The sequence below is a fragment of the Schistocerca americana genome, chromosome 1 (genome assembly GCF_021461395.2).
Source record: "Schistocerca americana isolate TAMUIC-IGC-003095 chromosome 1, iqSchAmer2.1, whole genome shotgun sequence".
Taxonomy (NCBI): domain Eukaryota; kingdom Metazoa; phylum Arthropoda; class Insecta; order Orthoptera; family Acrididae; genus Schistocerca; species Schistocerca americana.
In genome coordinates, this window is record NC_060119.1 from 1,027,588,293 (window position 1) to 1,027,613,737 (window position 25,445).

The following is a 25,445-nucleotide window of genomic DNA, read 5'->3' on the forward strand; positions in this document are numbered from 1 at the left end:
AGCTGTAGAGGGCAAAAACTGTAGAGGAAGACAGAGATTGGAATGCGTTAAGCAAATAATTGAGGACGTAGGTTGCAAGTGCTACTCTGAGATGAAGAGGTTAGCACAGGAAAGGAATTCGTGGCGGGCAGCATCAAACCAGTTAGTAGACTGATGACAAAAAAAAAAGACAATGAACAGCAAAGGGCCTATAACACTACCTTGAGGAATGCCAGAAACCACTTCTGTTTTACTCGATAACTTTCCGTCAATTACTACGAATGTGACCGCTGTGACAGGAAATCACAAATCCAGTCACATAACTGAGACGATATTCCATAAGCACCCTATTTCACTAAAAGCCACTTGTGTGGTACAGTGTCAAAAGCCTTCCGGAAATCCAGAAATACGGAATCTATTTGGAATCCCTTGTCAATAGATTGGATACCTTGTGAAAGTCTGCCACTTCTCAGCCGTGTGGCTAATGACAGTCCCAAACGGCTTAAGAGCAGAGGTAACGGAACCGGCGGGTACCTCGAAAGCTAACCCGAAAACTCGGAGGGTCGTCATGCCCAGGCCTGCATTTCCATCGGTAAAAGAGCCGATATGTACATCTAAGCGCCTAAGCTGGAGTTTGCCGGCATTACCTGTAACCACCTTAGTGCGCGCTTCTTTGATAATTATGTTAACGCTGACGATACTGGTCGTGATCGAAAAGTGTTTATCAGTGATGTCCTGTGGCTCTAAATGTAGTTTATCACGCAAAATATCGTGGGCATTCACCTTGGAATGTAATCTCTTTAGTGTTCTTTCTATAGTAGTTTGCCGTGTTTCTTCAATGAACATGTAGTAGGCGACTAGCGCTCGCGGGAAGTGAACAAACTGACATACGCTACTAGAACGCCCTCGCCCCTCCGTCGCTGATTGCCAGCTGATTTCCTCAGCTGAGGGGGCAGATAGTAGTACTCAGTTGTAAGTCATCAAATAAACACACTTAATGAATGAAGCATTGCGACGTTGCCAACTGCTTCAGCACCAAAAACCACATTTTGTGATGAGAAGCTTGCACAGATATATAAAGTATACTATTTGTGTGGCTAGATAATATAATCGTACAAATGAATGACACATGTAAAGAATCATCAACGGTCAAGAATAGTGTGCATGCCGCCCCAGCCTTAGTTCATAGGTCAAGTGACTCGTATATGGCCACTTGTCCAGATGACAGGTTGTATAGCCACAACACAGAACTGTTTACTTTGTCACTCGAGCATTTAGCTTGCAATGTGGGGTCAGCTCCTACGTTGTCATCAACATTAATGAGGGGAACCTTCACCCACCACCGGCCGCGGACAGCTCGGAAGTGTCCAGACGGAGGCTGCGGCAGAGGGGTGGAGATTATATAAAGTCGGCATCCATCAGAGGTCAATCAGACACCAAGAACGCCTGAAGATGGCAAGAAGTCGGCTTGCCGAAATATCGCGCCTTTTGGACGATGCTACCCGGCCGAATACCCGAAAATTTTTCAAGATTTCTGTACGGCGGGAAAACCTCAGATCACACATTAGTGGAGGGAAGTCTGCTACAGCACGGAAAACTCTAGGTTTTAACTCCAGATAAGAAAACCACACGTTGTTTCACATTTATTAAAGCCTTTAAAGGCGTTTTGCTGAAAATATGGACAGATCATCAAAAAATTCAGATCACGTCGGCCAACATTCCGGATTCAGGGAAAGTCTCCCCTCTGGGCAATGGAAGCTACGGAAAAATGTTCTGCTTACGGAAAATTTGAACAGGCGTATTTGGAAAAGTATTGATCACCTAGCATCCATGAACAACTCCAAAAGGATGTCCTTTTGAACTATACATAAACAAAAGGTGATATTGGGACAAACCGATTTCGCGTAGGGATGTCCTACGAATATAAAAGCCAAAATTACCGCTAAGTATTCGTGTGAACGTAGTTCATATACCGGAACGAACATAAATACTTCCTATGAATATTAGGTTCTGCAGACCTGATACAGGAAGATTCTGAAAGTAATGGTGGGGAACGTGGCATACAGTCTGCCCATTCCAGACATGGCCGAAACAATGACTGCTATGACTACAAAGCAGCGCCGCAGGGCAAATTAGTAAAACAAAACAGACAGAAAACTACAGAGAATTCGTCACGTTTCAGTTGGTGGCAGAGAAATAACAGCAGACTTAACCCATGATACAATATTAATCACAATAACCATCTATAAAATCAATAGCAAAATCATCAGGAATCAATGTCACCCAAGTTCTCTGCCGCCTCATATAAACACATCAAACCTAAACAGTAGACAGACCCCGATTCATGGAGGACCCCCTCCAAAATAGCAGCAACAACATCGGAATTATGCAATACTCACTGTGGAGGTGAAGGCCAATGCCCCTCCATCCCAACTAGCACATCGAAACTAGCACGTAAAATCAAACGTGACCTCATCACATTCCTCAATACTGTTCGCAAAAAAAATGGTTCAAATGGCTCTGAGCACTATGGGACTCAACTGCTGTGGTCATAAGTCCCCTAGAACTTAGAACTACTTAAACCTAACTAACCTAAGGACATCACACACATCCATGCCCGAGGCAGGATTCGAACCTGCGACCGTCGCGGTCGTGCGGTTCCAGACTGTAGCGCCTTTAACCGCTCGGCCACTTTCCTTTTTTTTTTTTTTTTTTTTTTTTTTTTTTTTTTTTTTTTTTTTTTTTTTTTTTTTACTAGAAACAGTAACAAAAATGACTACAATGAAATGACATAAATAAGGTGACAGATAATTGCAGTCATGAATTACAGCATTCAAAAAATGAGTCTTTAGTAGTAGCACAATTTAGCACCTTCACTGTCACCTTCAACTGGTGGCAGTTCAGTACGCACATTTTCTTCTTCTGCAGCCGGTTCCTCATCATCATTTCCCAGACCCAAATTAATCATTCAGTAAATCCTTGATATGTGTTCTTTCCTGGGTAAATTACATGGACAGAAGAGAAGTCCCGAACAGCGACATCGCAAAATATTTCACTGCCTTGTTATTTTTGTCAGTTCCAGCCTTCTAAACGCATCTATAGGGAGTTCAAGATCTTCCTTTATATCAGACACCAGATGTTTCTCGCCATATTCTTGTATCTGCTGTACTGCTGATTTATTTTTCATGTGTGACTTGCAGGTGAGGTTAGGGTCGGGAACGTGACCCAATCCATTTCCTCTCTACTAGGAATCCAGTTCCTAACCTATACCCATTCTCGGCCGGCTACTGTGCGCAGCGTGGTATGGGGGCACAAACTTGAACCGAAGAATGTCACTGATATAAGGGATCACGTCTGATATGATTCAGAATTACATAAAGAATAACCTGAAGAAGTTGTTCAAGCAGCAGTTAATGTGATGCTCGGTGATGTTCCCTTTTTTTTGCTCTGAGTCATCATTCTTTTGACTGGAAGACATGGCACGCCACGAATCCCTCTCCTGTGCCAATATTTCACCTCCGAGTAGCACTTGCAACCTATGTCCTTAATTATTTGCTAGATGTATCCCAATCTCTGTCTTCCTCTAAAATTTCTACCTTCTACAGCTCGTCCTGTGCCATGGGAATTGTTCCGTGATGTCTTAACAGATGTCCTATCATCCAGTCCCTTCTTATTGTCAGCGTTTTCCATACTTTCATTTCCTCGTTGATTCTAAGGAGAATATCATCATTATTTACCTTATCTGTCCGTCTGATTTTCAACATTCTTCTGTAGCACCATATCTCAGATTATTGTACTCTCTTCTGCTCCGGTTTTCCCACAGCCCATTCCCCATTACCATATAATACTGTGCTCCAAAGTTACATTCTCAGAAATTTCTTCCTCAAATTACGGTCTATGTTTGATATTAGTAGACTTCTATTGGCCAAGAATGCCCTTTTTGCTAGCGCTAGTCTGCTTTTGATGTTCTCTTTGCTCCGTCCGTCATTGGTTATTTTGCTTCCTAAGCAGAAGTATTCCTTATCTTCTTCTACTTCGTGACCATCATTCTCAATCCATATTCTGTACTCATTAGACTGTTCATTCCATTCATCAGATCATATAATTCTTCTTCACTTTTACTGAGGATAGCAATATCATCAGCGAATCGTATAACTGATATCCTTTTACTTCGAATTATAGTCTCTTCGAGCGTATAGATTGAACAACAGGATTGAAAGCTACATCTCAGTCTTATATCCTTTTTAATCCGTGCGCTTCCTTCTTGATCTTCCACTCTTACACTGTTATGGTTCCCTCTTGTTTCTTGTACATATCGTGTATTATGCGTCTTTCTGTATAGTTTTTTCCTATTTATCTAAAGATGTCGAACATCTTGCACTATTCAACATTATCGAACGATTATTCCAGGTCGACAAATCCTATGAATGTATTTTGGTTTTTCTTCAGTCTTGATTCCATTATCAACGACAACGGCAGAACTGCCTCTCTAGCACCTTTACTTTTCCTAAAGCGTAATTGATCGTCAGTTTTCTTTTCCGTTCTTCTGTACAATATTCTTGTGAGCAACTTGGATGCATGAGCCGTAAGATAATTGTATGCTAATTCTTGCACATGTCGGCTCTTGTAATATTGGGATTTTTGTGGATGATATTTTTCCGACAGTCTGATGGTGTATCCTCAGTCTCATATATTCTATACACTGACATGAATAATCGTTTTGTTACCACTTCCGCCAATGATTTTAGATATTCCAATGGAATCTTGTCTACCACTTCTGCCTTATTTGATTTCAAGTCTTCCAGAGCACTTATGATTCTAAGACTAAATCCTCTATCTCTTCCCTATCGACTCCTATTTCTTCTCTATCACGTCATCATATGAGCTTCCCTTCATAGAGGCCGTCAATGTACTCTTTTCACCCGTCCGCTCTCTCCTCCACATTTAATTACAGTTCCCATTGCACCCTTAATGTTAGCGCCATTGCTTTTAATTTCACTGAAGGTTATTTTGACTTCCATATGCTGACTCAGTCCTTTCTACAATTATTTCTCTTACGATTTCTTCGTATTTTTTATGTAGCCTTAGCTTCTTTGTAATTTCTATTTATTTTGTTTCATTTTTAAGTTACCTCTGCTGAACCAACGAACTTCACAAAAGTAGGCAGTATCACCAAATTTACACTCAGTATCCTTCAGCAGAGTTTTAAATTGTCTACGGTTCAGTCCATGATTCTTAATGAAATTAACTGTTCTCACTGCTACAGTCATTACATATTCCCTTGTGACGTTCTTTGCGCACAGGTTTTTTTGATGAATCAGACAATGCACAGGTATGAACCTTACTTTTTGTTGCAGAATTTTGCATCTCAGGCGGCCTATAAGCCCTGCTCTACATCCGACCATGCAGGGTGTGCCATCAGTGGCAACTCAACGACTTTTCCTACGGTAGACCAAACCTGATAAATGCATCTTCCAAGCGCTGCAGTATGTCTTTGAGAGGACATAAATCAAGGAGTTCCTCCATTACTGCTAAGTTTGTATCGACACCTCTAATAAATGTAGCCAGTTGGACTGCGTCGAAGAAGTCGGTACTCTTATCTAATGCAACAGAAAGCACCAAGACTTTCGAAATGACATCCACTGATTGTTCCACAACATCACCTAACAAACGTTGGATACGGCGAGTTATAGCGCGCCGCGACGGGCTCAAACTTGCGAAAGAACGTGATAATTATGGGCGCAATTCGTCTGCTATGATTTCCAAACTCTGCTTCACAAATTCGCCGTCCCAAAATTGTCGGGAAGAACGGGCGATCACCAAAGTTATTCTGTAACTAGCACGAACAGGTGCATTGAAAGAGGGGGCCTCACATTCCTGTGTAAGAATTTAACGGATTTGTCACTTGAAAGGAACATTTGGTTTATTAGCCGCAGTAATTAAGTTATATCGTATGTAGGTACAACATTATAATACATATCTCTATTATAGCTCCATCGTCGTATAGATTATTGCGAAGATTAAGTCGTATTTCACCTACTAAGTCACTTCACTTTCATCCTGGTTGAAATGATATCTTCTGTGGTGACGTTCTAAATTACTCTTCTTTATGCACACTAAGCAGATTCAGAAGGATGTAGGCTGCAGTAGGTACTGGGAGATGAAGAAGCTTGCACAGGATAGAGTAGCATGGAGAACTGCATCAAACCTGTCTCAGGTCTGAAGACCACAACAACAACAACAACAACAACAACAACAACAAAGCATAATATTTTACCACATACCAAACATTGTGCTCCTCCTTCACTTTCCGTGAACAAGTAATCACGTTCTCAACTACAGTTGAGCTGTAAAGAAGAACGCCGCCTTAAGAAAATCCTTTGACCAGACATTTCAACTACACAAGCTATTGAACCATAACATAATATACTCATCTAGGTACGCCGCTGTTGCTGTGCTTGCTCTTTGACTGCGCATATCGCCATCTAGTCTTTACAGCACAAAGTGTTGAGACAGGCGTCAGCTGCTTTCGGCTCCTTGGCTCTGCCCGTGCTCATGCAGGTAGTTCCGGGAGCGCGGTTCTTCCATTGCCCACCTATGTGACAGATGTCACCTATAAGCTGGTTTAACAGCTAATAATAAAAATGAAACAAAAGTCCATAATAAACGTGGATCAGCAGAATGTTTTTGTAAGTAACTCATCATTATGTTACGAGTACGTTAACAAAAGCCTTATTTCATCGCCAGCCTAGAACATTTTGTTGTTATGTAACACTGATACCACTCACTTGGTGTTTAATGTGCACTCTTTATGAGCTGCCTATCGACTCCCTTAGAAGGTCTACAAATCCGACCTAATGTATCCAACCATCGATTGTTTCACCGGATTCGGCGTCGGAGCTCCTGCCGATTTGTCGAGGGTCATGTGGTCAATAACCGACATTCTTTCCTGTCCCAGATCAATTGAACCTCACTACCGCTAATTCTACACATTTGTTTCAACAATATACGCTTTGTTAAAGAAATTAAAGTCGAACTTTTGTTACGCAAGAAGCACAATGTTACACTTATTCTTTAATTGATGTTGAATACCGATTACAAAATATGAATAGAGAAATTTTAAAGGAATCCTTTCAACAGTGATTATCAGACTAAACTAAAACTAAAAATATGCATCCATCACAAATATTCTAACACTCAAAAAGTAAATCTGTAGAGGAAAATTCATATAAGTTCAAGCAAATGATTTATTTTTGTTAACCATACGATCGCTTATAGTGACTAAGCCAATTGAAAATTACATTTTGACATGAATAAATAAAGGGATTCCAAGGAGTCGGTCTCCGTTTTGGCATGGTTTCCAGTGACCCATGCCCGAATGGGGAGGCAAAACTTGCGATATTAGCTCGCGCACAGCTATTTCATTCCCAGTTTCCATTATGCACTAAAATATTTTAAAGTGTCTCCCAAATAAACTGTAAATCGTAGCATAGCTCTAAACAAAACCTGTTAGGTGATTGAATTCTCGGATTGAATGCTGTTGATGCCCGTAACTTCTAGCATTCAAGAGGGCAATACATCATTACCTTTTTAATCATAGACGAAAGTAAGTGCCAAATTTTTTCTGAGACAGTGTTTAAACTAAAAAAAATAATAAAAATTTCAATCCATTGATCTCCAAATACCAAAGCATGTCATCAATATGACTAGCTGGAGAGGTTACCCACATTTTTATCTGGTTTTGTCAATCTGATATTTTAGCTTCAATTGCCTCTTCTGTACCTACTTGTCTTTCCCTGTCTGATCTTGGTAAAAGCAAAATGCAAGTCTCGTGTACTGTGTATTTACGGAATACTAAGCTAAGATTTAACTACAATCCTGGAAATTGAAATAAGAACACCGTGAATTCATTGTCCCAGGAAGGGGAAACTTTATTGACACATTCCTGGGGTCAGATACATCACATGATCACACTGACAGAACCACACGCACATAGACACAGGCAACAGAGCATGCACAATGTCGGCACTAGTACAGTGTATATCCACCTTTCGCAGCAATGCAGGCTGCTACTCTCCCATGGAGACGATCGTAGAGATGCTGGATGTAGTCCTGTGGAACGGCTTGCCGTGCCATTTCCACCTGGCGCCTCAGATGGACCAGCGTTCGTGCTGGACGTGCAGACCGCGTGAGACGACGCTTCATCCAGTCCCAAACATGCTCAATGGGGGACAGATCCGGAGATCTTGCTGGCCAGGGTAGTTGACTTACACCTTCTAGAGCACGTTGGGTGGCACGGGATACGTGCGGACGTGCATTGTCCTGTTGGAACAGCAAGTTCCCTTGCCAGTCTAGGAATGGTAGAACGATGGGTTCGATGACGGTTTGGATGTACCGTGCACTATTCAGTGTCACCTCGACGATCACCAGTGGTGTACGGCCAGTGTAGGAGATCGCTCCCCACACCATGATGCCGGGTGTTGGCCCTGTGTGCCTCGGTCGTATGCAGTCCTGATTGTGGCGCTCACCTGCACGGCGCCAAACACGCATACGACCATCATTGGCACCAAGGCAGAAGCGACTCTCATCGCTGAAGACGACACGCCTCCATTCGTCCCTCCATTCACGCCTGTCGCGACACCACTGGAGGCGGGCTGCACGATGTTGGGGCGTGAGCGGAAGACGGCCTAACGGTGTGCGGGACCGTAGCCCAGCTTCATGGAGACGGTTGCGAATGGTCCTCGCCGATACCCCAGGAGCAACAGTGTCCCTAATTTGCTGGGAAGTGGCGGTGCGGTCCCCTACGGCACTGCGTAGGATCCTACGGTCTTGGCGTGCATCCGTGCGTCGCTGCGGTCCGGTCCCAGGTCGACGGGCACGTGCACCTTCCGCCGACCACTGGCGACAACATCGATGTACTGTGGAGACCTCACGCCCCACGTGTTGAGCAATTCGGCGGTACGTCCACCTGGCCTCCCGCATGCCCACTATATGCCCTCGCTCAAAGTCCGTCAACTGCACATACGGTTCACGTCCACGCTGTCGCGGCATGCTACCAGTGTCAAAGACTGCGATGGAGCTCCGTATGCCACGGCAAACTGGCTGACACTGACGGCGGCGGTGCACAAATGCTGCGCAGCTAGCGCCATTCGACGGCCAACACCGCGGTTCCTGGTGTGTCCGCTGTGCCGTGCGTGTGATCATTGCTTGTACAGCCCTCTCGCAGTGTCCGGAGTAAGTATGGTGGGTCTGACACACCGGTGTCAATGTGTTCTTTTTTCCATTTCCAGGAGTGTATATTACTGAGTTTCATTAAGTAGCATCACACGAAATACCACGTCGAAATAATTGTTTTTGTGTGTGTTACATGTATTATTTATGATTTTCAGGGGCCGTCTTCAAAATGTTGGAACTGGATTGTTCAATGACCATACGATTTGAGCTTTATTGTGCTCTTTCGTTACTCATTCACTTAAGAGAAAAAGAACCTGTCTTTGTCAGCATTGAAGTCCGGTTATTTTAATTCCTACATTTTTTCAGTGTAAGAGTTTGATTAAACATTCACAGTCGAGAGTCACCGAACAAAGACGGCAGACCACCAAAACAATTTGGCCTGAGACGTAATTTCTTTTTTTAGCGATAAGAATGATGACTGATGTCTTACTTTTTCAAATCACTAATGGCTGTTTATAAAAGGTATTAATGCAATTTATACGCCAAGACAATGAACCCATCGCTTTCGGAATGTGCTTGCTTTATACGAAAATATACGCACGCGTATCTTTGAATCATACGCATTTTTCAGTGTCGTTTAGCTGGAGGACTGTTCCCTCTGAAGTATTTTCTCTATCGAGAGAAACAACGACGACGAACTCTCTGTGACTACCTTTAGATGCAACCAGACCTTTGCTGACACTTTCCGCCTACCGTTCCGTTGGACGACCCTTCTGTCTGGAGCCTGATCACTAAGATAGGTCTTTCCATAGACGACAACGTCGCCTACTCCTTATCCTTGGGTCCATCAACTCTGGTCATCAACTACAGAAATGTCCAATATTTTTTTACAACCCAGATCTCATGAACTTTAAGGCTTACTATTAAAAAAAAGAAAAAAGTAACCATATTTCTACTTTGATCAATTTGTGTATCTTACCATAGCGACATGATCTTATTTAGAGAAGTTATTGAATCGAAAAAATATTTGCTTCGATTAAAAATTTGTAAGGCTTTTATTATACACAAAAAATTAATTAAAACAGTTTAAACAGCTAGAGCATAAACTTTTAAGACATATCAACGTTAGCAAATGCGCATGTTATGACAAATTGTTTTTCGAAGAACTGCAAGTAACGATCTTCACATTTGTAAAGTAAATCTTTCTTTTTCAGTTTTCGATGAACAGTAATACCGAAACTTTTAAAGTGTTAACATCTGATGGCCCCGTCGCAGTTGGTTTTCTGTCGACTACACCCAGAAGGGAGGGGTGGAGGAGGCAAATGTTGAGTTAAGTTAAAATTCCAGATGTTAACACTAATTCATGACGTTTAATATTTTGTTATTGAAGTAGTAAGTAATCTGTTACGATTACGTTCCTGCGTCTTCAGCGACGACTTTTGCACCTGGCTTCTGCAAGAACTTGAGATATCACGTAACTGAATATACATCGACGCATTAGGACCTCTCCAAGTCATTATCATGCTCCTGCTTCCATCAGTTCGATTTGTGCCACTTCTCGAGCAGTGAACATTCAAAAAATCACGTCATCATTTTGTTTAGTTCGTTTTTATGGAATAGGTTACAGAGTTCACCCGCGTACTTCGTGTAGGCACCCGCACAAGAAGCAAGGCATTTCAACAGTGCCGTCACAATACGTGTATTCACTAACGAAACTTGTCACAAGTAGCTCATTCCAATACTAGAAGAACAGTGAGGTGCATACAATACAAGGAAAAGGGAAAAAGGACTGGTTTTTAGGTGTAATTGCATGAGTACGACCAAAAAATTATGGTATCATTAATATTAACTGTGACCATGCATACATATCCTGTAAACTGACTCGTTCCACATCATTTCGATAAAAGAACCATTCATATGATCTATGGAACATGACTAACTAACAAACCAACTAACTAAGAGTATAATTTCATTTTCCGCAGTCTAAGGTTTTCCCTGAAATCCACGACTCATATTTTTTAACTACGCAAAATAAATTGCAGTGGGACAGTCGTAATTTATGAGTAGTTCACATCTACATATGAATTTACCTGCCGCAGAATGAGCGATTAAATATAACGTTAACAGATCAAAATTCTTCGTTACTACACGTGTACACGTACTGCCTACCTGGAGTGTTCCACCGCAGTGCTAGCAACTAGCTCCCATGTTTACCGGTAAGAGCGCTTGCCTGTGGAGGAGTTATAAACAAAAGTTTGAAGGATGCCTTAACTTTCAGCCAGTTTGGTTGTAACGAGCTGCCGCCTGTTCCCTATCAATTTCGCCCTTCCTCCGGTCTGTATCCACTGCGTCATCTCGTTGAGTTATCCGCACGCACACTCGATACCACCATTAACCCCCACTCGCTGGCACGTTGCTACTAACAAAGTTAGTTTCGCCATTCTGCCTGCCAGAGGCTTACTGGCTTCGTAATTGGCGCTCGGACCATTAAAATGGAAAACGTGTCCGCCATGAGGCCACGAATCCAGTGTCCCAAGTCATTTCCCATATCGGTCCTTTACATTGATAGAGGGAAGAGAAACATCTATGTTGATAAAAGAAATGTTCGCCTGTTCAAAATTGTTTACCTCCGCAAGTGCTTGACCAATTGCTTTGAAATTTTGACATAACTTTGAACTCTAACATGGCCGTGTTTTTAGATAGCTGTGCGTGCGGTCTTCAGCCCAGAGACTGGTTTGATGCAGCTCTCCATGCTACTCTATCCTGTGCAAGCTTCTTCATCTCCCACTACCTACTGCAACCTACATCCTTCTGAATCTGTATAGTGTATTCATCTCTTGGTCTCCCTCTATGATGTGTACCCTCTATTCTGCCGTCCAATACTAAATTGGTGATCCCTTGATGCCTCAGAATATACCCTACCAACCGATCCCTTCTTCTAGTAAAGTAGTGCACGAAGTCCTCTTCTCCCCAATTCTATTCACTAACTCCTCATTAGTCATTTGATCTACCCATCTAATCTTCAGCATTCTTCTGTAGCACCACATTTCGAAAGCTTCTATTCTCTTCTTGTCTAAACTATTTATCGTCCACGTTTCACTTCCATACACGGCTACACACCATACAAATACTTTCAGAAACGACTTCCTGACACTTAAACCTATACTCGATGTTAACAAATTTATCTTCTTCAGAAACGCTTTCCTTGCCATTGCCAGTCTACATTTTATATCCTCTCTACTTCGACCATCGTCAGTTATTTTTCTCCCCAAAAGCAAACCTCCTTTACTATTTTAAGTGTCTCATTTCCTAATGTAATTCCCTCAGCATCACCCGACTTAATTCAAATACATTCCATTATCCTCGTTTTGCCTTTGTTGATGTTCATCTTATATCCTCCTTTCAAGACACTGTCCATTCCGTTCAGCTGCTCTTCCAGGTCCTTTGTTGTCTCAGACAGAATTACAATGTCATCGGCGAACCTCAAAGTTTTTATTTCTTCTCCATGGATTTTAATTCCTACTCCGAATTTTTCTTTTGTTTTCTTTACTTCTTATTCAATATACAGATTGAATAGATACCTAATTTTTTAATATGGATGTATAATATTTCTCTATGCAAATTTTTGAGATTGTTTCCTAAGAACGTTTACCTATTATTAAACTTGTATAAATTTATGTGTCAAATATATTTCAAAAATAGGTACATAAAATATGTGGGTATTGTAATGTTACGCTATGTTAAAATTTCAGAGCAATTGGTCAAAAACTTTCGGATATTTGTGATCGGGAACATCTACATTTTTTATACAAGAACAAGCGCAGATGGTCGTTACTTAAAAATCTCAGGTTCCGAAAATTCTGCACAGAGCAGTTTAAAATTTTGCCACAACGTTGGATTAGCATACACAAATGTTTTTATATCCCTACTGGAACGCCATCTGGTATATATGTAATAAAATTGGAAACATAACAATATAAATTTTGGTTGGTTTGGAATAGTCAGTCTTCGAAAGATTTTAACCGATTGCTTTAAAATTTTGACCGATTGCCTTGAAATTTTTACACATCGTTGTTTGCTAAAACGGGCGTGTTCTTAAGTATCTATATTTTTCATATATATATATATATAAGTTTTTGAGATATTTTGTAACAAGTTTCCTCAGTTATAAAATTTATAAAATTAAAAAAAGTTGTATCTATAATAGGTACATGAAAACATGCAACCCAGCCAGTGACTGTCGTTTGAGGCGGCATGTCCTCATCGGCACTGTGAGTACCGTGAGTCCTCATTGCAAAGATCCGAAATTGAATGGAGAAACCATAGGAAAGTGTTACGCCACTGGAAAAATTAAAATGCCTCAACCTAAAGAACCACTAGAATCATTGCAAACTTTGCTATCCGAACATACTACCGAATGTAAACATTTCCTACCTAACATTCGTAAATACAACTCAGGTCGGGTTGACAGAGGAGATAGAGAAGATCCAAAGAAGAGCGGAGCGTTTCGTCATAGGGTTATTTGGTAAGCGTGATAGCGTTACGGAGATGTTTAGCAAACTCAAGTGGCAGACTCTGCACGAGAGGCGCTCTGCATCGCGGTGTAGCTTGCTGTCCAGGTTTCGAGAGGGTTCGTTTCTGGATGAGGTATCGAATATATTGCTTCCCCCTACTTATACCTCCCGAGGAGATGACGAATGTAAAATTAGAGAGATTCGAGCGCGCACTGAGGCTTTCCGGCAGTCGCTCTTTCCGCGAACCATACGCGACTGGAACAGAAAGGGAGGTAATGATAGTGGCACGTAAAGTGACCTCCACCATACACCGTTCGGCGGCTTGCAGAGTATAAATGTAGATGTAGATATTGTCATCTGACGTCTTTCGGTGAAGATAGTGTAACAGCCCTATTCATGTCAACTTTCAAAGAGAAAGGACAGATTTAACATAAAGCCGGCTCCGTGATTCCGTTCCAAAATGGTTAACATAAATTTCGTCAGACGTATTTCATCGATGACGGCAATGATGAATTGAATGCACGATGCGGAATTTGTATCTACGTAAAATGTTCCATAGTTTCCCAACTGCAAGAGCTTCCTCACGAAAAAAAAAGAAAAAACAGTGCGTTTATTCAAAGCTGCAATTGAGATTAAGCCATCTGATACACACAAAATTATTATTAATGCTGGAGAACATGTGTGAAGATTCAATGCACTAACAATCAAAGAAATGGCAATTGTAGTAGTCAGAGATCGATTCCAAACCAGACATATTGTTGTTCATCTGAGAAACGACCATTTGACACATGTTGCAGAAACTCATCGGTCCTACGATGCTCCGCAATATTCAGTCATTTTCTGGGATCGTGCTAATGGATTCCACGTCAACATTAAGATGATGAATGCAGTCAGTGGCGACGAAACTAATAATAAATGCAGCTCAGTGAACTATTATCCACACCGATTAACGATTCGACAGAATGAAGACAATCACATTCTGAAATGCTGTCAGCTAGTTCACCAATACTTCGTAGATATGTAACCAAAAACTGGAAACAGACAGTTTGATATTTATCCATTTAAATAAGACTACGTTTTGTTCTGAACCGTGCGGTCATTTGAGAGATTCGGGCTCGGAGCACTATGGGACTTAACATCAATGGTCATCAGTCCCCTAGAACTTAGAACTACTTAAACCTAACTAACCTAAGGACATCACACAACACCCAGCCATCAAGAGGCAGAGAAAATCCCTGACCCCGCCGGGAATCGAACCCGGGAACCCGGGTTGAGAGATTCACTTGTAAATGACCCGTAATACAATTAACGTTGGGAACTAACGATTTTGCCATCTTCATAAACAGGCAGTCCTCGTCATATGTATGAGTACATTAAAGATGCAGTTGTGTACGTTCGTCACTATGGGTGTCCAGACCTAATAATTATAATTACTTGCAACCCTGCTTGGAAAGATATACCACAGCTTTTACTTTCTGGACAATCAGTGGTGAAGAGACATGACTTCTCAGCACGTGTATCCAGACAGAAGATGAAAAGGTTGATGGTAAAACATGATTTTCTTAGGTGTGTGAGCTGCTGGATGTTCTCAGTGGAATTCCAAAAGAAAAGTCTTCCACAAACATATATCCGGCTTTGTAACAATATCACTTCAGACGAAATCGACGATGTAACAAGTGCTGAAATATCGGATGCCGTCGCCGATGCCGACGTCGACAAGAATTTGCATGAAGTTGCGACGAAAAATATGATACATGGACGGCGCGGTGCACTGAATCCAATTTCACCCTGGACTGTAGACGGAAAATGCACTAAGGGATATCCTCGAGCATTAGTATCCAAGACAATTACGGAACGCGATGTATACGGGCTGGCCAAAATGAAAGCAAGAAACCGAACTTTTGCAGGGCTACATTTAGTTTACCCCAAAACAGTATAATCAAGTGATAGTAAAGTAGAAACAATACAGCCGGCCGGTGTGGCCGAGCGGTTCTAGGCGCTTCAGTCTGGAACCACGCGACCGCTACGGCCACGGGTTCGAATCCTGCCTCGGGCATGGATGTGTGTGATGTCCTTATGTTAGTTAGGTTTAAGTAGTTCTAAGTTCTAGAGGACTGATGACCTCAGATGTTAAGTCCCGTAGTGCTCAGAACCATTTGAACCATGTTTTTAGAAACAATACAAAGACTACAGAACGTAAACAACTACAACATGCTTAATGGTAGACAAAAATTTTCTTCATTTTTCCAACTTAATGGATTTACACTCACAATCTGACATCTGGTCAATAAGCTCAGTATGGTGTGTGACCACCTCTGGCAGAAATACAGGCCTGACAAACGACGGAGCATGCGGTGAATGATGCCATCAATCTCATGTTGGGGCAATAACCCCCATTCTTCTTGTAGTACAGCTCGCAAATCTTAGAGAGTGGTTGGTAGATGCTGATGTGATTCCATCCATGTCCATAGTGCGTTCCAGGCATGCTCTATGCGATTCAAATTGGGAGAGCAAGCAGGCCACACCATGCGTGCAGTGTGTTTCGTTTCCAAGAACACATCAACCACACGTGCTCTGAGGTCGAGCACTATCGTCCAGCAATACGAAGTCTGGGCCCATAGCACCTCGCAACAACTGCACCTGAGGTCCCAAGATGTCATGATACCTGACAGCAGTTAAACCTTGCTGACTTAACCGTACAATTTCTTGAAGAGGTGATCGAATGGGCAACATAATCCCTGCCCACTCCAGTAGGTACCAACGTCGATATCAGTCACTTTCCAGAATCGTTGGGTCTCGAAATCGTTTTTCACGTTCCCTCCACATGCGAATGCGTCGAGAATCACTGTTCAGACTAAATCGGGACTCATTTGTGAAAAGAACATTGGCCCAATATTCAACTGTCCAGGTGGCATGTTGATGGCATGTTGACTACACCATTCTAGATGCTCCCTTCTGTGAAGACACGTCAAAGATACACATACAGAAGCTCTCTGACAACAAAGTCCACTCTGTCAAAGCCTTCTCAATGCTGTTTGCCTTGATACAACACGTGCAGTGGCTGCTGCGAGGTCAGATTCCATTTTCCGTACAGTATTATGACGGTGCTGAAGTGCCCTTACTGCCAAAATAACGGTTCTCTTCTTCTGATGTTAAAAGTGATTGGCCCCGCCCTTGGTTTTGGATACTGTTTCGATCTCTATAAACTGTCACCAAATTCGAAAAACAACAGAACGATTCACATTAAGCCATTGGGCCACATCAGTTTGCCACTGTCCTGCTTCCATTCTTCCAGTAGCCCTCCACCACAGACAAACTGGTAGGCGTCTTCTCTGTGCCATACTGCACAATCTGGGTACAAAGCGATTGTTTGTATGGGGCTACCTGGCAAACACTATCCTGTTTGATAAGTGCCCTGACATAATCATTGGAGTGGTTGTCCATTGACCAGAATGCCATCTTCCATGCAAGACACGATCGTATGGACATCTGTTGACAGTTTTTATGTTTACATCGTGAATTAGACAAAGTATGGGGAAATAGTGAATTGTTGCTTTAATTTTGGACAGTTGTGTGTATCCTTTATATAGAAGAAGATCAGTAGAAGATGGTGACAGATTAGCAACCATACAAAAGCAAGATGGTCCCATCGAACTGGAAACCGATGGATGTGCACTTTCTGTGTTTTTGGGAACAAAGTGCAATACTGCTTACCCCCACTTTGGAAAACCTTGGCCTCACCCTTGACTGTCACCTCACGTGGACTCGACATCTCCTTATCATCCAACGCAAAGCCCACGATAGACCCCACCACCTGAAACTCCTGTCTGACTGGACACGGGAATTGCACCCTTCAACCATACTTCATACCTACAAATCCTTGATCTGCCCCATCCTTTGTTACACCAGTGTTGCCTGTATCTCCACCCCTCCTAAATTCTATAAAGCCCACCAAATCCTTGAACGCCTCATTTCCTGTATCCATCTTTAGTCCCCCATGAGGATCCTATATGACCTCATCCCCTTCCCACATCTCCTCCTTTTCCTTGAACACATCCGTATCCTCTACACCAATCGTCACCTCGGTCCCCCTCACCCCCTGGTGTCTCCATTCCTCTCCACTCCCCATCTGCTGCCGCGTCTTTACCGATGCGTCCCCTCCTCTCTCAAAAATGGTTCAAATGGCTCTGAGCACTATGGGACTTAACATTTGAGGTCATGTTCCCTAGACTTATAACTACTTAAACCCAACTAACCTAAGGACATCATACACATTCATGCCCGAGGCAGGATTCAAGGCCGGCCAGAGTGGCCGAGCGGTTCTAGGCACTACAATCTGGAACCGCGCGACCGCTACAGTCGCAGGTTCGAATCCTGCCTCGAGCATGGATGTGTGTGATGTCCTTAGGTTAATAAGGTTTAAGTAGTTCTAAGTTCTAGGGGACTGATGACATTCTAAGTTAAGTCCCATAGTGCTCAGAGCCATTTGAACCAGGAATCGAACCTGCGACCATAGCAACATCGCGGTTCCGAACTAAAGCTCCTAGAACTGCTCGGCCACAGCAGCCGGCCCTTCCTCTCTCCATCTCCACACCCTCCACCTTCTCTTCCAAAGAAATTTCCACTGTCTCCCCATCCTGGATAATGGGCTTCTCCCCAATATTTATCCTTCCTTCCAACTCTGTCCCTTCTCTTCCCCTCCCTCCTCTCTTGGTCTCACTCTCTTTACCCTCCCTCCTCTGCTGTTTCCTCCCTCCTCCCCCTGTCCTTCTCCTTTCGATGTCCTTATGCCCCCTCCCCAACTCCTGCTCCTTGGTGTGCTATCGGCCCCACCTCTTCCCCCTTCCAGCTCCTCTCCTCTGTCAACCCCCCTCCCCCTATCTCTCTTTCTCCCTCCTCTCCAGGCTCCCACCCCCCCTCCCCCGCGGCAGGCCATTCAAATAATAGTGCAGTTAATTTGTTGTGTTTCAGTCCTCGCTGTGCATGTAAGATTAGTGCAGTGTGTGTGCAGTGTCGTTGTCCATACTGTGAACGCTGTTTTTGATTGTGGTATTCGTGTCGCCAGTGTTAACGTGCTACATCTTTATTCAGTGCCATTTTAGCTTTATATGGTTTTTATGTAAACATGCCTTGTGCAAGTACCCCTTTTTCGTATATTGTAACTCCAGTCGCTTCTCCCATCTCGTGTACACATTTCGTCTTTTGTCCTCGTATTTTATATTTGTAAGTTCTCCTGTGGTATTTCATGTAATCTCTTGGCTGGAAAGCGGCGAATTGTGCCGGTGCCAGCCCACCCCTGACCAGATGGGGCAGGGGAATGAAATGATAATAAAAGGGGGAAAATGGAATACTGTACCTCTGTTTAATCGATCAAATAAATTTGTAAGTACGTGAATAAAGGCAGCGTCGTGGCACTTTTTAGCATGCAGTCGGAAAGAAGTGATACAAATGCGGTATGAGGTTGGAAGAACATAGGCGGCAATGAAGCTGTATGGCATATTCTTCCATTTACCGTACATGAACGAAGTCACGCAGCAGGAAATCTAGAAAATGGACAGCGCGTCTATTTCACAACTGCAAACGTGCAACAAAATAGTCCTGAATCCATCGACAACAATGGTAAATACTTTCTTCACGTTACGTCAAAATGATGCGTTTGCAAAATCACTGTCGTATTCGGAAGTGCCTAAGTACTACACATGGAATGCGATTAGAAAATCGTTTGAAAGACGCGGCGATGAGGGCCAGCTGAAGGACAACCTGACATAATCAAAGAAACTACGATAGGCAGACCGTACACTGTGCCTCCCAGGATAAATACTTCTTTTTCGACTGTCATTGGTAAATGTTCCGGTGCAGCGTCTTTCCAGTTATTGAAAATTGTCAGTGGCGTAACATAAGCCATTTTCCACAGTGCATGTCGAGCTCTGAATTTGATGGTGAGTGACCGACACTGAGATGTATGAATTAATGACGCATGCAGCATGTCACATCCAAATCAAATTCGTGTGTTGTTTGCAGTCATGTTGAGCGCTTGCTCTCCTTTATCTCCAGCAGAGTAACGGGAAAAATATAAATCGCACATATTTTATATCGACTATGGGAAGAAAATTTAAAAATGAACATGAATTTCACAGCAGAAATCTACAACGAAGCATTGATAAAAAGGTTCGTGATCAGGAAACGCAAGCAAAATTGTCAGTCAACTGTAAGTGGCATAGTCAAATAGACGTTATGCTGCTTCGTTCGACGTAAATTTGGTTCGTGAACAAAATTGCAACAGGGGTGATCTTTTGTCATACCTACAATCAAATTCTCCGAAGCTAATGCTTGAGCAAAAGGCATTTATGATCAAATAATTAAAACTGTCAAGAGTGGAACTGGAGAAATCTTCTTCTTATATGCCCGAGGAGGAACTAGCAAAACATTCTGGCAGCAGTGTGATCCCAACATTTTATTGTCATCAGTCTACTGACTGGTTTGATGCGGCCCGCCACGAATTCCTTTCCTGTGCTAACCTCTTCATCTCAGAGTAGCACTTGCAACCTACGTCCTCAATTATTTGTTTGACGTATTCCAATCTCTGTCTTCCTCTACAGTTTTTGCCCTCTACAGCTCCCTCTAGTACCAAGGAAGTCATTCCCTCATGTCTTAGCAGGTGTCCTATCATCCTGTCCCTTCTCCTTATCAGTGTCTTCCACATATTCCTTTCCTCTCCGATTCTCCGTAGAACCTCCTCATTCCTTACCTTATCAGTCCACATAATTTTCAACATTCGTCTATAGCACCACATCTCAAATGCTTCGATTCTCTTCTGTTCCGGTTTTCCCACAGTCCATGTTTCACTACCATACAATGCTGTACTCCAAACGTACATCCTTACAAATTTCTTCCTCAAATTAAGGCTGGTATTTGATACTAGTACACTTCTCTTGGCCAGAAATGCCCTTTTTGCAATAGCGAGTCTGCTTTTGATGTCCTCCTTGCTCCGTCCGTCATTGGATATTTTACTGCCTAGGTAGCAGAATTCCTTAACTTCATTGACTTCGTGACCATGAATCCTGATGGTAAGTTTCTCGCTGTTCTCATTTCTACTACTTCTCATTACCTTCGTCTTTCTCCGATTTGCTCTCAAACCATACTGTGTACTCATTAGACTGTTCATTCCGTTCAGCAGATCATTTAATTCTTCTTCACTTTCACTCAGGATAGCAATGTCATCAGCGAATCGTATCATTGATATCCTTTCACCTTGTATTTTAATTCCACTCCTGAACCTTTCTTTTATTTCTATCATTGCTTCCTCGATGTACAGAGGCGAAAGGCTACAGCCTTGTCTTACACCCTTCTTAATACGAGCACTTCGTTCTTGATCGTCCACTCTTATTATTCCCTCTTGGTTGTTGTACATATTGTATATGACCCGTCTCTCCCTGTAGCTTACCCCTACTTTTTTCAGAATCTCGAACAGCTTGCACCATTATATATTGTCGAACGCTTTTTCCAGGTCGACAAATCCTATGAAAGTGTCTTGATTTTTCTTTAGCCTTGCTTCCACTATAAGCCGTAACGTCAGAATTGCCTCTCTCATCCCTTTACTTTTCCTAAGGCCAAACTGATCGTCACCTAGCGCATTCTCAATTTTCTTTTCCATTCTTCTGTATATTATTCTTGTAAGCAGCTTCGATGCATGAGCTGTTAAGCTGATTGTGCGATAATTCTCGCACTTGTCAGCTCTTGCCGTCTTCGGAATTGTGTGGATGATGCTTTTCCGGAAGTCAGATGGTATATCGCCAGACTCATATATTCTACACACCAACGTGAATAGTCGTTTTGTTGCCACTTCCCCCAATGATTTTAGAAATTCTGATGGAGTGTTATCTATCCCTTCTGCCTTATTTGTCCGTAAGTCCTCCAAAGCTCATTTAAATTCCGATTCTAATACTGGATCCCCTATCTCTTCTAAATCGACTCCTGTTTCTTCTTCTATCACATCAGACAAATCTTCACCCTCATAGAGGCTTTCAATGTATTCTTTCCACCCATCTGCTCTCTCCTCTGCATTTAACAGTGGAATTCCCGTTGCAGTCTTAATGTTACCACCGTTGCTTTTAATGTCACCAAAGGTTGTTTTGACTTTCCTGTATGCTGAGTCTGTCCTTCCGACAATCATATCTTTTTCGATGTCTTCACATTTTTCCTGCAGCCATTTCGTCTTAGCTTCCCTGCACTTCCTATTTATATCATTCCTCAGCGACTTGTATTTCTGTATTCCTGATTCTCCCGAAACGTGTTTGTACTTCCTCCTTTCATCAATCAACTGAAGTGTTTCTTCTGTTACCCATGGTTTCTTCGCAGCTACCTTCTTTGTACCTATGTTTTCCTTCCCAACTTCTGTGATGGCCCTTTTTAGAGATGTACATTCCTCTTCAACTGTACTGCCTACTGTGCTATTCCTTATTGCTGTATCTATAGCGTTAGAGAACTTCAAACGTATCTCGTCATTCCTTAGTACTTCCGTATCCCACTTCTTTGCGTATTGATTCTTCCCGACTAATGTCTTGAACTTCAGCCTACTCTTCATCACTACTATATTGTGATCTGAGTCTATATCTGCTCCTGGGTACGCCTTACAATCCAGTATCTGATTTCGGAATCTGTCTGACCATGATTAATCTAATTGAAATCTTCCCGTATCTGCTGGCCTTTTCCTTTCCCAAAATTATACAGCCTTAACCCTTGCGTCGTATGGAATAACTGCGACATTGCTAACAGGTTGAAGGACTGCTCATTCTGATTTGAAATTTCCATTGAACATGCAATTTCATTTTAAATCCAATGTGCAACGTTTCCAAATCTACCCCCTGCGGGTCCGGGGTAAGAATAGGCCCGAGGTATTCCTGCCTGTCGTAAGAGGCGACTAAAAGGAGTTTCAACCGTTTCGGCCTTCTATGTGTTGGTCCCCCTTGGGGTTTGACCTCCATTTTTCAAAATTCTACAGAAGTACGAGCCTTTTGGGGAAGGACACCTTACATGGTGTACCACTGGTCCTAAGTGCACTAAGACCTTGGCACTCAGCATTGCACCGGCGTTGTCACCATACCCATTATTCCTCAAATTGGGCCTAAACGCCTGATGGGTTGTCCAAGTTACGCCCATAGTGCATCTCCATCTGCACCAGCGATCATGATGGACTTTCCATGGCACCAGAAATCCAGCACGGTAGCCAGCCCGTTGTGGTGGGGTCGTCAAGTACCCTCTAGGTTGTAGCCCCCTGACAACACAGGGATCGTACTGCCGATACCTGAGCTGCACCCTCCCCATGTTGGCCAAGGAGTAGATGCCCGTCTCCTTGCGGCATCAGGACTCCCGGCAATGGTCATCCTGCCAGGTGGCCCTTGCTGCGGCTGGGTGGCGCCCGTGGGGAGAGCCCCTGGTCGGAGTGGGTGGTATCGGGGCGGACGTTTCGCATATGAAACGTCAACACGTATCAGGTCGCTCTGCGGCCGAGTCTTCCAAAAGAAAAGGTACCGTTTCTAGTTCTGGTTCTCCTGCCCTTTCCCCCTTGGCCACTCCATAGGAGGAGGGACAGGCCCGCCGGCTTGGGGCGAAGTACTTCCCCCGCTATTTGGTCTGTTCTCGAACAGATGGGGGGACGTTCGCCACCTCCAAGCCCATGTTCTTTGTTCAGCACATTGAGGACGTCTTCGGGGAAATCGAGGCTCTCAGCAAGATGCGATCAGGGTCCGTTCTTATCAAGACCACCTTTGCCACACAGTCGGCGGCACTCCAGGCGTGCGACCGCCTAGGGGACATCCCAGTCTCCATTGTCCCACATCTGGCACTAAATAGGACGCAGGGGGTTATTTTTCATCGTGACCTCCTGCTACAATCTGATGAGGAGCTCAGGGCCAACCTGGAGCGCCGCGGCGTGCATTTCGTCCGGCGAGTCCAGCACGGCCCCAAAGACCGTCGCATCGACACCGGGGCCTTTATCCTCGCCTTCGAGGGGGACGTTCTCCCGGAGAAGGTAAAGGTGATGTGCTACCGGTGCGACGTGCGACCTTACGTCCCGCCTCCTATGCGCTGTTTTAGGTGTTTGCACTTTGGGCACATGTCGTCCCGGTATGAGGCTGAGCCCCTTTGTGGCGACTGTGGACGTCCTCTTCGTGAGGAACATACTTGCGCCCCACCACCTCGGTGCCCTAATTGTCCTGGCGTCCACTCGCCTAGGTCCCCAGACTGCCCCACCTATCAGAAGGAGAAAAAGATACAAGAAATCAAAACTTTGGATCGGCTCTCTTATTCTGAGGCCAGGAGGAAGTATGACCGCCTTCATCCCGTGTCACTGGCCACTTCGTTTGCCTCAGTTGTGTCCACTCCTTCTGCTGTATCCTCACCTCTATCCTGTCCCCCCTCCGCCTCCTCTGCCCATCAGGGGGCTCTGCCTCCGCCTCCCAAATCCCTCCCTTCCAACTCCTCCTCCCCCGCGGCCCCCACCCCCCCTGCCCCAGGGGCCACCCTTCCTCCTCCTCCTCCCCCCACGCCACCTGAGAAGCGATCCTCTTCTCAGGCGTCCATAGGGGAAACGTTCTGGACCCCGGCTTCCGAGGTCCTCCCGCGCGTGAGGACCTTCTTCGGGTCCAGCCCACCATCCCTGTGCCTCCTCGGCCTTCCAAGAATGCCTCCAAGAAGAAGTCTCTATCCCCCTCTCCACCCCGGCGCGTTTCATCTGACGCTTCATCCGTGAGTCGCTGCTCCCGGCCGTCCTCAGTTTCGCCGGGACGCTCTGCTGCCAGGCGTTCCGCCGGCCTTTTGTCGGCAAATGATGCAGCCCCTCCTACACAATCGGGGACAGCGGCCGCAGCTGGCGACGAGTCGATGGAACCGGATCCGCCTGCCGTCAGTTGTAGCGTTGTTGCCTCGCAACCTGGCCCTCCGCGGCCATCGAGGTGACCAGCTCTTCCCCGTCTCGTTCCCCCAACTTTTTGACTAGCAATGGCGTTGTTTCATTGGAACATAAGAGGTATTCGATCTAATCGGGAGGAATTACACTGCTCCTCCGCCTGCACTGTCCGCTCGTCCTTGGTTTCCAGGAAACCAAGTTGCGCCCGACTGACCGTATTGCCTTTTCCCACTATACCTCGGAACGGTATGACCTTGCCCCTGTGGACGGTATCCCAGCTCATGGTGGGGTCATGTTGCTCGTTCGGGACGATGTCTATTACCATCCCATCCCATTGACCACCCCACTCCAAGCAATAGCTATCCGCATTACTCTTTCTGCTTTTACTTTTTCAGTTTGTACCGTCTACACTCCACCGTCATCTGCTGTTAGTCGGGCTGACATGATGCACCTGATCGATCAGCTTCCCCCGCCGTTCTTATTGTTTGGCGACTTCAATGCCCATCATCCCCTTTGGGGCTCTCCTGCATCCTGTCAAAGAGGCTCACTCTTGGCGGATGTCTTCAACCATCTCAATCTTGTATGCCTCAATACCGGCGCCCCGACTTTCCTCTCGGACTCTACTCATGCCTACTCCCACTTGGACCTCTCGATCTGTTCTACCACTCTTGCCCGTCGGTTCGAGTGGTATGTCCTTTCTGACACCTATTCGAGCGACCACTTCCCCTGTGTCGTTCGTCTCCTGCACCACACCCCATCCCCACGTCCTTCGCGCTGGAACATACTGAAAGCTGACTGGGGACTTTACTCCTCCCTGGCGACCTTTCCGGACCACGATTTTCCCAGTTGTGACAGTCAGGTCGAATACCTCA